Here is a 12,096-nt window from a genome sequence, read left to right on the forward strand (position 1 = left end):
ATGCCAGCAGGATTAGGGGCTTATCCTATCATCCTTGGAAGACCATGGCTACGCGCAGTGCGGGCCGTTCAAGATTGGAGACACGGTACAATCAGCTTATATGGGGAGACAGGGGGCAAAAGATTATTTGACATGAGTAGCAGGAAGCCACTAGATGAAGATTATGAAGAAGGGGAGAATTCAAGTGGTGAAGAGTCTTCCACTGTGTCAGATGGGGACAGTGGCACCACCACTAGTAGTGAGGGAGAGGTAAATGTGGCATTTCTGATGGTGGATAGGGTCTTTGAACAGACCAGCATAGTCGCATCCATGAAGGGGATTGAAGATGAGTCTAAGGGCCCATATGAGGTGATTGAAGAGCTAATGCAACCCCAGGTGAAGCCGCACGAGAAACACGAATTGATGGCCAGGATGATTAGCACAGATCTCTCAGTCGTGGAGAAGGAGAAGTATTTAAAGATGTTGTCAACATATCCAGATTTATTCATCACATCTTATGAAGAAGTTCGGGGCTTCAAAGGGGAAGATTTGCACATAGAGCTAAAGGAAGGAGCCAAGCCAGTACGTCAAAGATTAAGGAGAATGGGTCCAGAACAAATGAAGGCTTTGCGAGAAGAGGTGGACAAACTACTAAAGGCTGGTTTTATATGCCCTGTGGAGACAACAGAGTGGGTGAGCCCAGTCGTGGTCACTCCAAAAAAAGACGGAAAATGGAGGGTTTGTGTGGATTTCAAACCTTTGAATGCAGCCACAAAGAAGGATCCATACCCACTACCTTTCATTGATCAAATCCTGGATTCAGTGTGGCGGGTCATGAAAGATACAGTGTGTGTGATGGGTTTTCAGGCTATTTCCAGTTGAAGATTGCTTCAGAGGATCAGAAGAAAACTACTTTCATTACGCCATGGGGCTGCTTTTGCTATACAGTACTACCATTTGGGCTAACAAATGGTCTAGATCACTATCAAAAGAGAGCAAATTGGGGGCTTCTGCCATTCATTGGAAAATGTGTACAGGATTTCATTGATGATTTTTGTGTCTATAGCACACGAATGGATCACTGTGAAAAGCTGGAAATGGTGCTGGAACAATATAATGATTGTGGTGGCCAACTCAATCCCATTGCAAAACCAAGGGTAAAATTGTTGGGTCATATGGTGTCTGAAAATGGCATTGAGGCTGATCCAGACAAGGTCAAGGCAATCATGCTTCTTCCTTCCCCAGAGTCTACAAAACAGTTGGCAACATTCATTCAGAAGGTAAAGTACATGGCAAGATTCATTTCATTGTCCTCACAGCTTTTATATCCATTACAACAGGTGGCAAAGCACGATCCTTTGCAATGGGATGACAAGTGTGAAGAGGAGTTTCAGAGAGTCAAAGAAGTCTTAGGGGAGATGACAGCGGTGCAGGCTCCAAATTGGGAACATGTTTTTTATGTGAATCCTTCAGTAGGAGAGGATGCTATTGGTGCTATGTTGCTGCAAAAAGGGAAGGGGAGCCAATATATGCACCCCGTCTATTGTGCTAGTAGGGTAAAGTCAGTAGAGCAGAGAGGGGACTGTCAGAAATAGAGTTGGTAATGGTAAGTGTGGTGTTTGCTTGCCGACGGTTTCGCCAATATCTTTTGACAAAGCCATTTGTATTCCTAACAAGCTACACATTCTTGCCTCAGCTCATCAATGGTGTAAACATGTCTAAGGCAGTGAAAAAGTGGGTGATTGAATTACAGGAGTTCGAGTTCTCTTTCTTGGTGGAAGAAAGCAACAGAGCTACTTTGGCAGACTTGTTAACTTATAAGGAAAACCCTCTGCTTGTCAAAGAGGAAAGTGTTAGAAAGGTAGAAAATGTGGCAGAAGTAAGCAATGCTCATGTTTTGTTCTTTGATGGTTCATACAGGAAGAGCCATGATGCAGCTTCTAGTGGTATAGCTCTTTATGACCAGCAAGGTAAGCTGATTTGTAAAAAGGGATTCAAAGTTGATGCTCATACTAACAATGAAGCAGAGTATTCTACATTGGAAGCAGGGCTAAACATTTGCATTAAGCATGGTGTAAAGAGACTATGCATAAGAGGTGATTCTCTGCTGCTGGTGGTAAAGCAAATACTAGGAGTATGGAAGAGCAAAAACCCTGCATTGAGGAACAAGTGTTTCAAGATCAAGAGCTTGTTGAAGGAGTTTGAAGCATGGGGCATTCGGCATGTGGAGCGTTCTCTTAATACAGAAGCACATGAAGCAGCACAGGGAATGATTGGCGAGCTATATGTGTTAAAAGCAGATCTACCACTTTATCGGGGTCGTGAAAGTTTGACTCTGGAAGAAGAGTTTTTGTTGACAGGAGTCATTCCCAAGGACATTGAGAAGGCAAAGAAATATGGGTTTGTATGCAGAGCTTGCAAATACAAGCTCATTTGTGACACCTTATACATGCAAGGGGCTGACTTGGTGTTAAGGCGTGTACCATGGAAGGAAGAGCTGTACAGAGTGCTTGAGGAGAATCATGAAGGAGCATGCGGTGGCCACTTTGCATTTAAAATCACATTGCACAAAATCTTACAGGAGGGTTACATATGGCCAAGTATACAAAAAGATGTGCATCACTGGTGTAGCTCATGCAAAAGGTGCCAGGCATTTGGGAAACGAGTTTTAAAACCAGAGTTGCGCAAGACAATTTTGGCCTTTGACATTTTTGAGAAGTGGGGAATTGATGCAGTAGGACCCTTACCCATTACCAGCAGGGGGAAGAGTTATATTTTGACAGCTGTGGATTATCTTTCCAGGTGGGCAGAAGCTAGAGCAGTGAAGCAAATTACTGCAAGAGATGTTGCAAAGTTTGTATATGAAGACATCTGCTGTAAATTTGGGGTGCCCTTGGAGCTTCTTTCTGATCAAGGGCCTGGTTTTAGAGCTGACTTGCTAGAATACTTGTGTGCCAAAATGCGGATTAAGCATAATTTTACTACTCCTTATTACCCGTAGTGCAACGGTTTGAATGAAAGATTCAATGGTGAACTTGTACACATTCTTGCAAAGGTGACAGAACATCAGGGCAAGAATTGGGATCTGGAGCTGTTCAGTGCTTTATGGGCTTATCGTACATCAGTGAAGACAAGCACGGGTTTTACACCTTTTCACTTAGTGTATGGCAAAGAAGCTTTGTTACCTGTGGAAGTTGAGTTGCCTGCAGTTAAAATGTTAGAAAAGCTGCTAGGGCCTTCTAGCAACACATTTAAAGAGAGACTCTTACAGTTGCAAGAGGTTCAGCTGGACAGGATGAGTGCCTTAGAATATTATGAGAAGATGCAAAATAGGGCATTGACAAAGATAAATGAGAAGATTAAGAAGAAGGGTATTGAGGAAGGTGATTTGGTGCTATGCTATAATAGTAAGCTGGATAAAACCTTTCAAAAGAAATTCCAAGTGAAATGGGAGGGGCCCTTCAGAGTGATGAATTGCTTTGCTAATGGCACATATCAATTGGCTGACCTTGATGGGACCCCACATGTATCAAGGGTGAATGGTTTGCGTCTCAAGCTATATCATGCACGACTGATGATGGTAGACAAGGATGAAAGAATTGAAGTAGTGAAAAAAAGTGTCTTTGAGAACATGGCAACATCAGATGCATTGAATCTCACGACACTGTTTTCTGCTGACCATGAATGATCTAGCAGGCTAGGGGATGGGCAAACTATGTTAGGTATTTTTTGGTAATTTTTTCTTGGCATGTGTACACACTCATGCATGGCATTTACAAATAAAGTGTGTCCATCTCCAAGGGCTAAAGGGGGTATAAGGCCACATGTGAACGGATCTAACAAAAATATGCAATGTGTACAATTATTTGTTGGTTTACCTTGATAAATGGGAAATGAAAGGGGTGTGAGATGAGAATCAGTTTCACAAGGTAGGTTTTAGCACTATCATATGTGGACAAGTTTGTTGACAAATAATGTGAGCATGCAGAGCACTATTTTTTAAATCTGGATAGGGACCCGTTAGAGGAGGTCAGCTACAGTACCGGTCCTTGGCATTTCATGGGAAACAAAGGTATTTGTGGTCCACAAGATGTTATTAAAATGGTGCAAAGTCTTCCTTGAATGCAAGAGTCACCTTGGGATTTAATACAAGGCTTGCTAAAAATAGAAGGTGGCCTTGGATTGCTTCAAAGAATTCATCAACTAGCCTCGATTGTCAAAGAAGTGCCGAGTGGAGGTGGGGGTGAGCTCTCTGGCAACCTGACATGCCTTGGAGCATTATGAATAGTATAATGTTTTCTTTTTTTTGGTTGAACGAGCAGCGCAGCCCATGTGTATAAGAGGAGGTGCAAAGCTGTAGTTTTCAGAGTGTGTGGGAGAGCTCGTGGTTCTAATGCTCTCAGAGAGCCTGCGCAGCTCATGCATATGAGAGAAGGGGGGAAGCTGTAGTTTTCAGTGTGTGTGATAGTGAGAACTCGTGTCTTGATGCTCTCAGATAGCCTGCGTAGCCATGTGTGTAGAGAGGAGAAAACGTAGCCTTGTGTAGGAAGGCGCAGTCTTCTAGCACTCTCAGACAGCCCACGGCGCCAAGTTTGGGTGAGAGGAAGTGTTCATTTATTTGTGGGGAGAAGCTCTCAAGGAGAAGCGCAGACATGCATATTAGAGAGGCTACGCAGTACTCTGTATGTTTGTGTGTAGGAGGGGAGGAGAAGCTGCAACAAAACTTGTATAAATGAGGAGAAGGTGCCACGCATAAAGAATGCGGCTCTCCGTCATGATGACAGCCCATGCATGTAAGTGACGGCTGGCCAGTTTTTTTTGTTCTCTTTTTTTTGTGAAATAACTCATATATATATGAGGATCACCAATCTGTGGCTTTGGAAAACCCATGTATATGATAACCAGCTCTCTGATTTTGTGGAAAGCTCATGTGTATGAGAAAGACAGCCCTCTGGTTTTGCTTGAGAAAATATGTATGTATGGTGGTACGCTTCTTCAACAGACAGAGTGAAGACCATAAAGTGATTGTGCCTCCTAGTCACACACTGCTTGCCAGGTTGGGAGAATTGAAGTTCCTTACTGATGTTTTCTTTTCTTGGGAAACTAAAGTTTTGCAGAAAGCTCATACTTGATGGAATGTAACCTTGTTTATGTCAAGTGGTTCTCTCACCATTTCTCTGTGGTGATCATTTTGCTTATGGCTGTGAGCCTATTTCATAATAAGGATGCACCCCTATATGCATATGTATCAATTGAGTAAAGGGTGGCAGATGTTGATGTGCCCATCTCCCCTTGCATGTCTTGATCAAATGTATGTAGGCTTCCTCCAGTTATTTAGAAAATTGAATGAGGGTAGAGACAAGGTTTCATGCTTAAGATGTTAAATGTTGTGTCAGCTCACTGAGTAGTTGACTGGTGCCCCTTTTTCTTGATGTTGGTGTGTACTCCGAACTGTGGAAAGGCATTGCTATAGAGGTGTTCCGTGTCTCTCCGCCTCCCTTCACAACGGGATTACTCCCAGTTTGCTAGATGAGGACATCTCGTGTTTTTCAAGTGGGAGAGGATGTAAGATTCCTCCCTAGCCCCTCAAGATATCCAGTTTCTTCCCTTGTTTTAATAAATCTCCTTTTCAAAATAATAAAAGATCTTGTTTCTACCTGTTTTGGCTTAGAGAGAGAAAATGTTTTGGAGAGAGGTAATTCAATTTTTAGATATCTTTGGATGGAAAATATCCCTTCTTATTAAAATAAATTCTCCCAAAATAGAAGTTTAAAAAGAAATTCCTAAGGTGCATTAGAAATAAATTATAATGTGCACAAAAGAACTTAGCCTAAGGGTCAAGATTTTCTAAAAATTTCAGATTATGGTCCAATTAAGGTTCCTATGGACCAATAAGATTAATCCAAATGTAGGGAGGAGATCAATTGAATAATGAAAGAAAACCCCTCCAAAAATGAGTAAATGCTCACATAAGATGAAGAGTGGACTAAGGACCAAAGAAAAGAATTAAAAAATTAAATTTTGACACCTCAGAGTGGGGATCTCCCCTCTTGAAGTAAGCACCTTTTTCTCATCATTACCCCCAATTTTTAATCAATAAAATGAGATATTTTCATCTCTCCTCTCTCATGTTTCAAAACTAGATCCAAAAAGTAAGCTGAACTAACCCAAAAATGGTCAAAAATTGACCAAACTGATCTGGAAAATTCTAGAATCAGTTTGCTTGGTTAGAGACTCACTTTTTCCTATAAATAGAAGCACCTCCCCCTTTGTAAAAGCTTAATGGTATTTATGCACTGTTACTCTACTCCTGTCATATATGAGCCATCTACATTGAATTTTTTAATAATTCAATTGTTTTTGGCCTAATCCTCTCCAAAGTGAATTGGTAGCCACTATTGCTTCAAACAATAATAGAACCCTCAATCCCTCAAGCCAAAGGAGAGCTTACATGTAAGCTAATTTTCTTACTTTGTTTACGAATTTTAATGAAAAATCTATGGTTTTCTTGATTTTTATATTTTGCAAATGATTGAATTAAATTCAAATGCTATGCCTTTGATGAAAAGGCCACCCCCTTCTCTTCTTTACATTCCAACCTTTCTTAATCCTAGAAAGATTAACTAAGTGATTAATTAAACTCTTCTTATTGTTTACTCTCTTGAATTTAGAAAATTATGTAGATTAGAGTTCTATAATTCTAAATTGGGTTAATTAAGTTAAATAAAGAAAGATAAAAATGAGAAATGGTCAGCCATACAAAGGAGGTTATGGCAAAAATTTTCAAAATTTTGTGAAAAAAGAAAGTTTATTTTTATGTTATTCCAAAAGAGTAACTCCCACCATTTTTGCATCTAAAAGAAATATTCTAATTACTCCATGTATATATTCACCTATGAATATGCATGGATATCAATGATATTAATATGCATAGAAAGATGCATAAAGGAATTTTTTAATTATAAAAGTGTTATTCTTATTAAATTTGATTTCTATGCATAGAAAGATGCATAAAGGATTTTTTTTAATTATAAAAGTGTTATTCTTATTAAATTTGATTTCTATACATAGAAAGATGCATAAAGGAATTTTTTTTATTACAAAAGTGTTATTCTTATTAAATTTGATTTTTATGCATAGAAAGATGCATAAAGAAAATTTCTTAATCATAAAATCGTTATTCTTATAAAATTTGATTTTATGCATAAATAGATGCATAAAGAAATTCTTTTTATTTTAAAAGTGTTATTCCTATTCAATTTAATTTTATGCATAAATACATGCATAAAAGGATTTTTTAATATAAAAGTGTTATTCCCATTGAAGTTGATTTTTATGCACAAATAGATGCATAAAAAATTGTATATCAAAATTAGAATTCTCTTAAATTCTATGAGTATTTGATAAATGAATAATTAAATACTCTAAGAGATAAATTTCTATTGTTTTATATTCACACAGATTGTAAAAAGAAAATTCAGGAAATCTATCGAGATTTCCTCATTGGGATTCATAACTAATTTAGAAATCAGTTAAGTGAATATTCAAAGAAAGAAATTCAGTAAAATAGTAACTGAATTATCAAACCTTTTCGAGAAAGATAGTTCAAGAAAAATCTTATCCGACCCGAACCTTGAATAAGACTATGACCAAGACCAAACTCTTTCGTCAGTTTCAAGGAAAGAAGATGTGACCAGTTCAGAAAAATACACTCAAAACTCCCGCCAAATCTGAAACTAAGTTTGAGACCCTTCGAATTGATATGTGGATCAAGGTTATAGAATTCGAGGAATTCTGGTATGAAATTCAGAATTCCGATCAAGAAGTTTTGGGGATACTGATTCAAGAAATACTCCTTGTATTCAAAAGAAAATCAAACTAAAAACTTGCATAGAAACCCTATTTTCTTTAAGGACTGTCTTACGCCAGAATGTTGGAGGGAGCATTTGGTATATGCTTTTCTAAGAGAAGTTCGGTTGCAACAGCTGGTGGGGAGTGTTCAAAGGGGATGGCTCACGCGACAAAGCTTGCCTAGATCTTGACTAACCTCGGTATGGTTAAAAAATGGTACGCTTCTAGTACGATAGGCGAGGGCCGACGAAGCGGCCCCTGAGTGAAGTGTCAGGACACCTAAGGAGGATCTTGGAGGGTTCTGACCAGGCGATGCACGGGCTCGCGCTGCCTAGGACACCCATGCATATGTCGTGGGTGGAAAATATGTATGATGGACAAAATGATTATTGTAATTTGTTACTGGAGCTTGCCTTTTCATGCGTACACAATTGAGGCAATGAGTTTTGGAGCCGAGACACTCTATATCAAAAACTTTTGATAATAAATCATGTTTTGCAACAAATTCCAAATTGTTTTCCTGGTTGTGAATACTGGTTAATAAACTTATCGGAGTGAATCTTGTTTTCAAGAATTATGATGGAATATTTATTTGTTTAAGAAATAAATCTCAAAAATCAAATAGTCATAAATCTAATGACAAAGTTAAGTTGAAATAAATATTGTTTTATCAGAATCATGAGGCGCGCGGCCCGTGTAGGCAGCCGGATCCTCTTACTACTGATGATGAAGAGTTACATCCGGACGTTCGTAAGGCCCTGCACCAATCCCAACCTGGTCCCTTCAAGGGTGAAGGGGAACAGTTAAGAGAAGTAGTGGAAAAATGGATCGAGGAAATGGAAGAGTATTTTGATGTAACCGGTTATAACAACAAGAGCAAGATGGCTCTTGCCAAATTGAAAATTGTGAAAACGGCCAAGGTCACATGGAGAAAGCTGTGAAGTATGCCAGGCATATGGGCATAAGCAATTGGCTCCTAGACCCTTAAACCCTATCCCAGCATATGGTCCATTAAAGGCCATTGAACTCAAGGAATAACTTAGGCAACTATTAGAACAAGGGTTTGTAAGTCCCAATGTTTCACCTTAGGGAGCGCCAGTTCTCTTCCACAAAAAGAAGGATGGAACATTAAGACTCTGTGTGGATTACAGAGGTCTCAATCAGCTGGACAGTTAAGAATAAGTATCCTATCCCCAGAATTGATGAGCTTCTAGATAGGCTAAATGGAGCCTTGATCTTCACAAAGATAGATCTCAAATCAGGGTATTACCAAATCAGGATTAATGATCAAGGTATCCTGAAGACAGCCATCAATACTCGCTATGGGCACTATGAATTTACTGTCATGCCGTTTGGATTGACAAATGCCCCAGCTACATTTAATCACCTAATGTAGGACATTCTTAGAGAATACTTGGATGATTTTGTTCTTGTTTTCTTTGATGATATTCTGATTTACTCAAAGAATGCAGCTGACCGTGAAGCTCATGTTTGTAAAGTTCTTGAGATTCTAAGGAAGCACCAACTCTTTGCAAAAAAGAGCAAATGCACTTTCTCTGTCGACCATGTTGAATACTTGGGCTTTCTGGTATCCAAAGATGGAATTTTTCCATATCAAGTTGCAACTCCATCTTTGTGGTAGTTGACAGACTAACCAAAGTTGCCCATCTGATTCCAGTAAAAGAAACCTACACTGCAGATATGGCCAGAGTGTTCCTCAAGGAAATCTTCAGATTGCATGGTCTACCCAAGAGAATAGTAAGTGATTGAGATCCCGAATTCACGTCAAGATTCTGGACTGCATTCTTCAAAGCAGTAGGAACTTTCTTGGATCTCAGCACAGCTTACCACCCCCCGAGACTGATGGTCAAATAGAAAGGGTGAACCAAGTAATCGAAGATATACTTTGGTCATGCTATGGTAGGGAACCCAAGAAGTGGCTAAGCTATCTGCACCTAGTCAGGTTCGCCTACAATGCTTCTTATCACTGAAGTATCGGGATGAGCCCTTTCAAAGCTCTGTATGGACAAGACTGCCTAACACCATTAACTTGGTCCGACCCAATGATTAGGGTCGAGATGTCCAGACAGATGCTTGACGACATGGAGCAGCAAATGCAGTCAATCCGCAAGGATATAAAAGCTGCCCAGGATAGATAGAAGCAATATGTAGATAAGAAGAGGCTAGGCAGAAAATTCGAAGAAGCAGATATGGTCTTTATTCGAGTACGCCCCAAAAGAAGTTCTCTATCTCTTGGGAAGTACAAGAAGTTATCCTCCAGATACTATGGGCCATATCTGATTACAAAGAAAGCAAGTGACTTAGCCTATGAACTTCTTCTGCCTCCTCATCTCAAAGTACATAATGTATTTCATGTCAGCCTACTTGAGAAGTATGTACCGAGCCCAAATCATGTGCTTAATGATAAAATCTTAACGTCTTCAACCCAAGGACAGATGGATCTCCAACCTGAAGAAATCCTTGATGCTCGAGAGAAGGTTCTCAGGAATAGAATTCTGAGAGAATTTATTACTCGAATGGAAGTTCTATCCTTTGAAGACGCCACCTGGGAGAAAGAAGCGGAACTAATAATACGGGATTACCCCCAATTTGCTAGAGGACATCTCGTGTTTTTCAAGTGGGAGAGAATGTAAGATTCCTCCCTAGCCCCTCAAGCTATCTAGTTTCTTGCCCTGAAATAATATATCTCCTTTTCAGAATAATAAAAGATCTTATTTCTACCTATTTTGGTCTAGAGAGAGAAAATATTTTGGAGAGAGGTAATTCAGTTTTTAGATATCTTTGGATGGAAAATATCCCTTCTTATTAAAATAAATTCTCCCAAAATAGAAGTTTAAAAAGAAATTCCTAAGGTACATTAGAAATAAATTATAATGTGCACAAAAGAACTTAGCTTAAGGGTGAAGATTTTCTAAAAAATTTGGATTATGGTCCAATTAAGGTTCCTATGGACCAATAAGATTAATCCAAATGTAGGGAGGAGATAAATTGAATAATGAAAGAAAACCCCCCAAAAATGAGTAAATTCTCACATAAGATGAAGAGTGGACTAAGGACCAAAGAAAAGAATTAAAAAACTGAATTTTGACACCTCAGAGTGGGGATCTCCCCTCTTGAAGTAGGTGCCTTTTTCTCATCATTACCCCCAATTTTTAATCAATAAAATGAGATATTTTCATCTCTCCTCTCTCATGTTTTTAAACGAGATCCAAAAAGTAAGCTGAACTGACCCAAAAATGGTCAAAATTTGACCAAACTGATCTGGAAAATTCTAGAACCAGTCTACTTGGTTAGAGGCTCACTTTTTCCTATAAATAGAAGCCTCCCCCTTTGTAAAAGCTTAATGGTGTTTTGTCATGAGTCATCTACATTGAATTTTTTAATAATTCAATTGTTTTTGGCCTAATCCTCTCCAAAGTGAATTGGTGGCCACTATTGCTTCAAACAATAGTAGAACCCTCAATCCCTCCATGTAAGCTAATTTTCTTACTTTGTTTACGAATTTTAATGAAAAATCTATGGTTTTCTTGATTTTTATATTTTGCAAATGATTGAATTAAATTCAAATGCTATGCCTTTGATGAAAAGGCCACCCCCTTCTCTTCTTTACATTCCAACCTTTCTTAATCCTAAAAAGATTAACTAAGTGATTAATTAAACTCTTCTTATTGTTTACTCTCTTGAATTTAGAAAATTGTGTAGATTAGAGTTCCATAATTCTAAATTGGGTTAATTGTTAAATAAAGAAAGATAAAAATGAGAAATGGTCAGCCATACAAAGGAGGTTATGGCAAAATTTTCCAAAATTTTGTGAAAAAGAAAGTTTGTTTTTATGTTATTCCAAAAGAGTAACTCCCACCATTTTTGCATCTAAAAGAAATATTCTAATTACTCCATGTACATACTCAGCTATGAATATGCATGGATATCAATGATATTAATATGCATAGAAAGATGCATAAAGGAATTTTTTAATTATAAAAGTGTTATTCTTATTAAATCTGATTTCTATGCATAGAAAGATGCATAAAGGATTTTTTTTAATTATAAAAGTGTTATTCTTAGTAAATTTGATTTCTTTGCATAGAAAGATGCATAAAGGAATTTTCTTTATTACGAAAGTGTTATTCTTATTAAATTTGATTTTTATGCATAGAAAGATGCATAAAGGAAATTTCTTAATCATAAAATCGTTATTCTTATAAAATTTGATTTTATGCATAAATAGATGCATAAAGAAATTCT

Source organism: Cibotium barometz, chromosome 2 (genome assembly GCF_041138505.1).
Source record: "Cibotium barometz isolate CiBa-2024 chromosome 2, ASM4113850v1, whole genome shotgun sequence".
Classification (NCBI taxonomy): domain Eukaryota; kingdom Viridiplantae; phylum Streptophyta; class Polypodiopsida; order Cyatheales; family Cibotiaceae; genus Cibotium; species Cibotium barometz.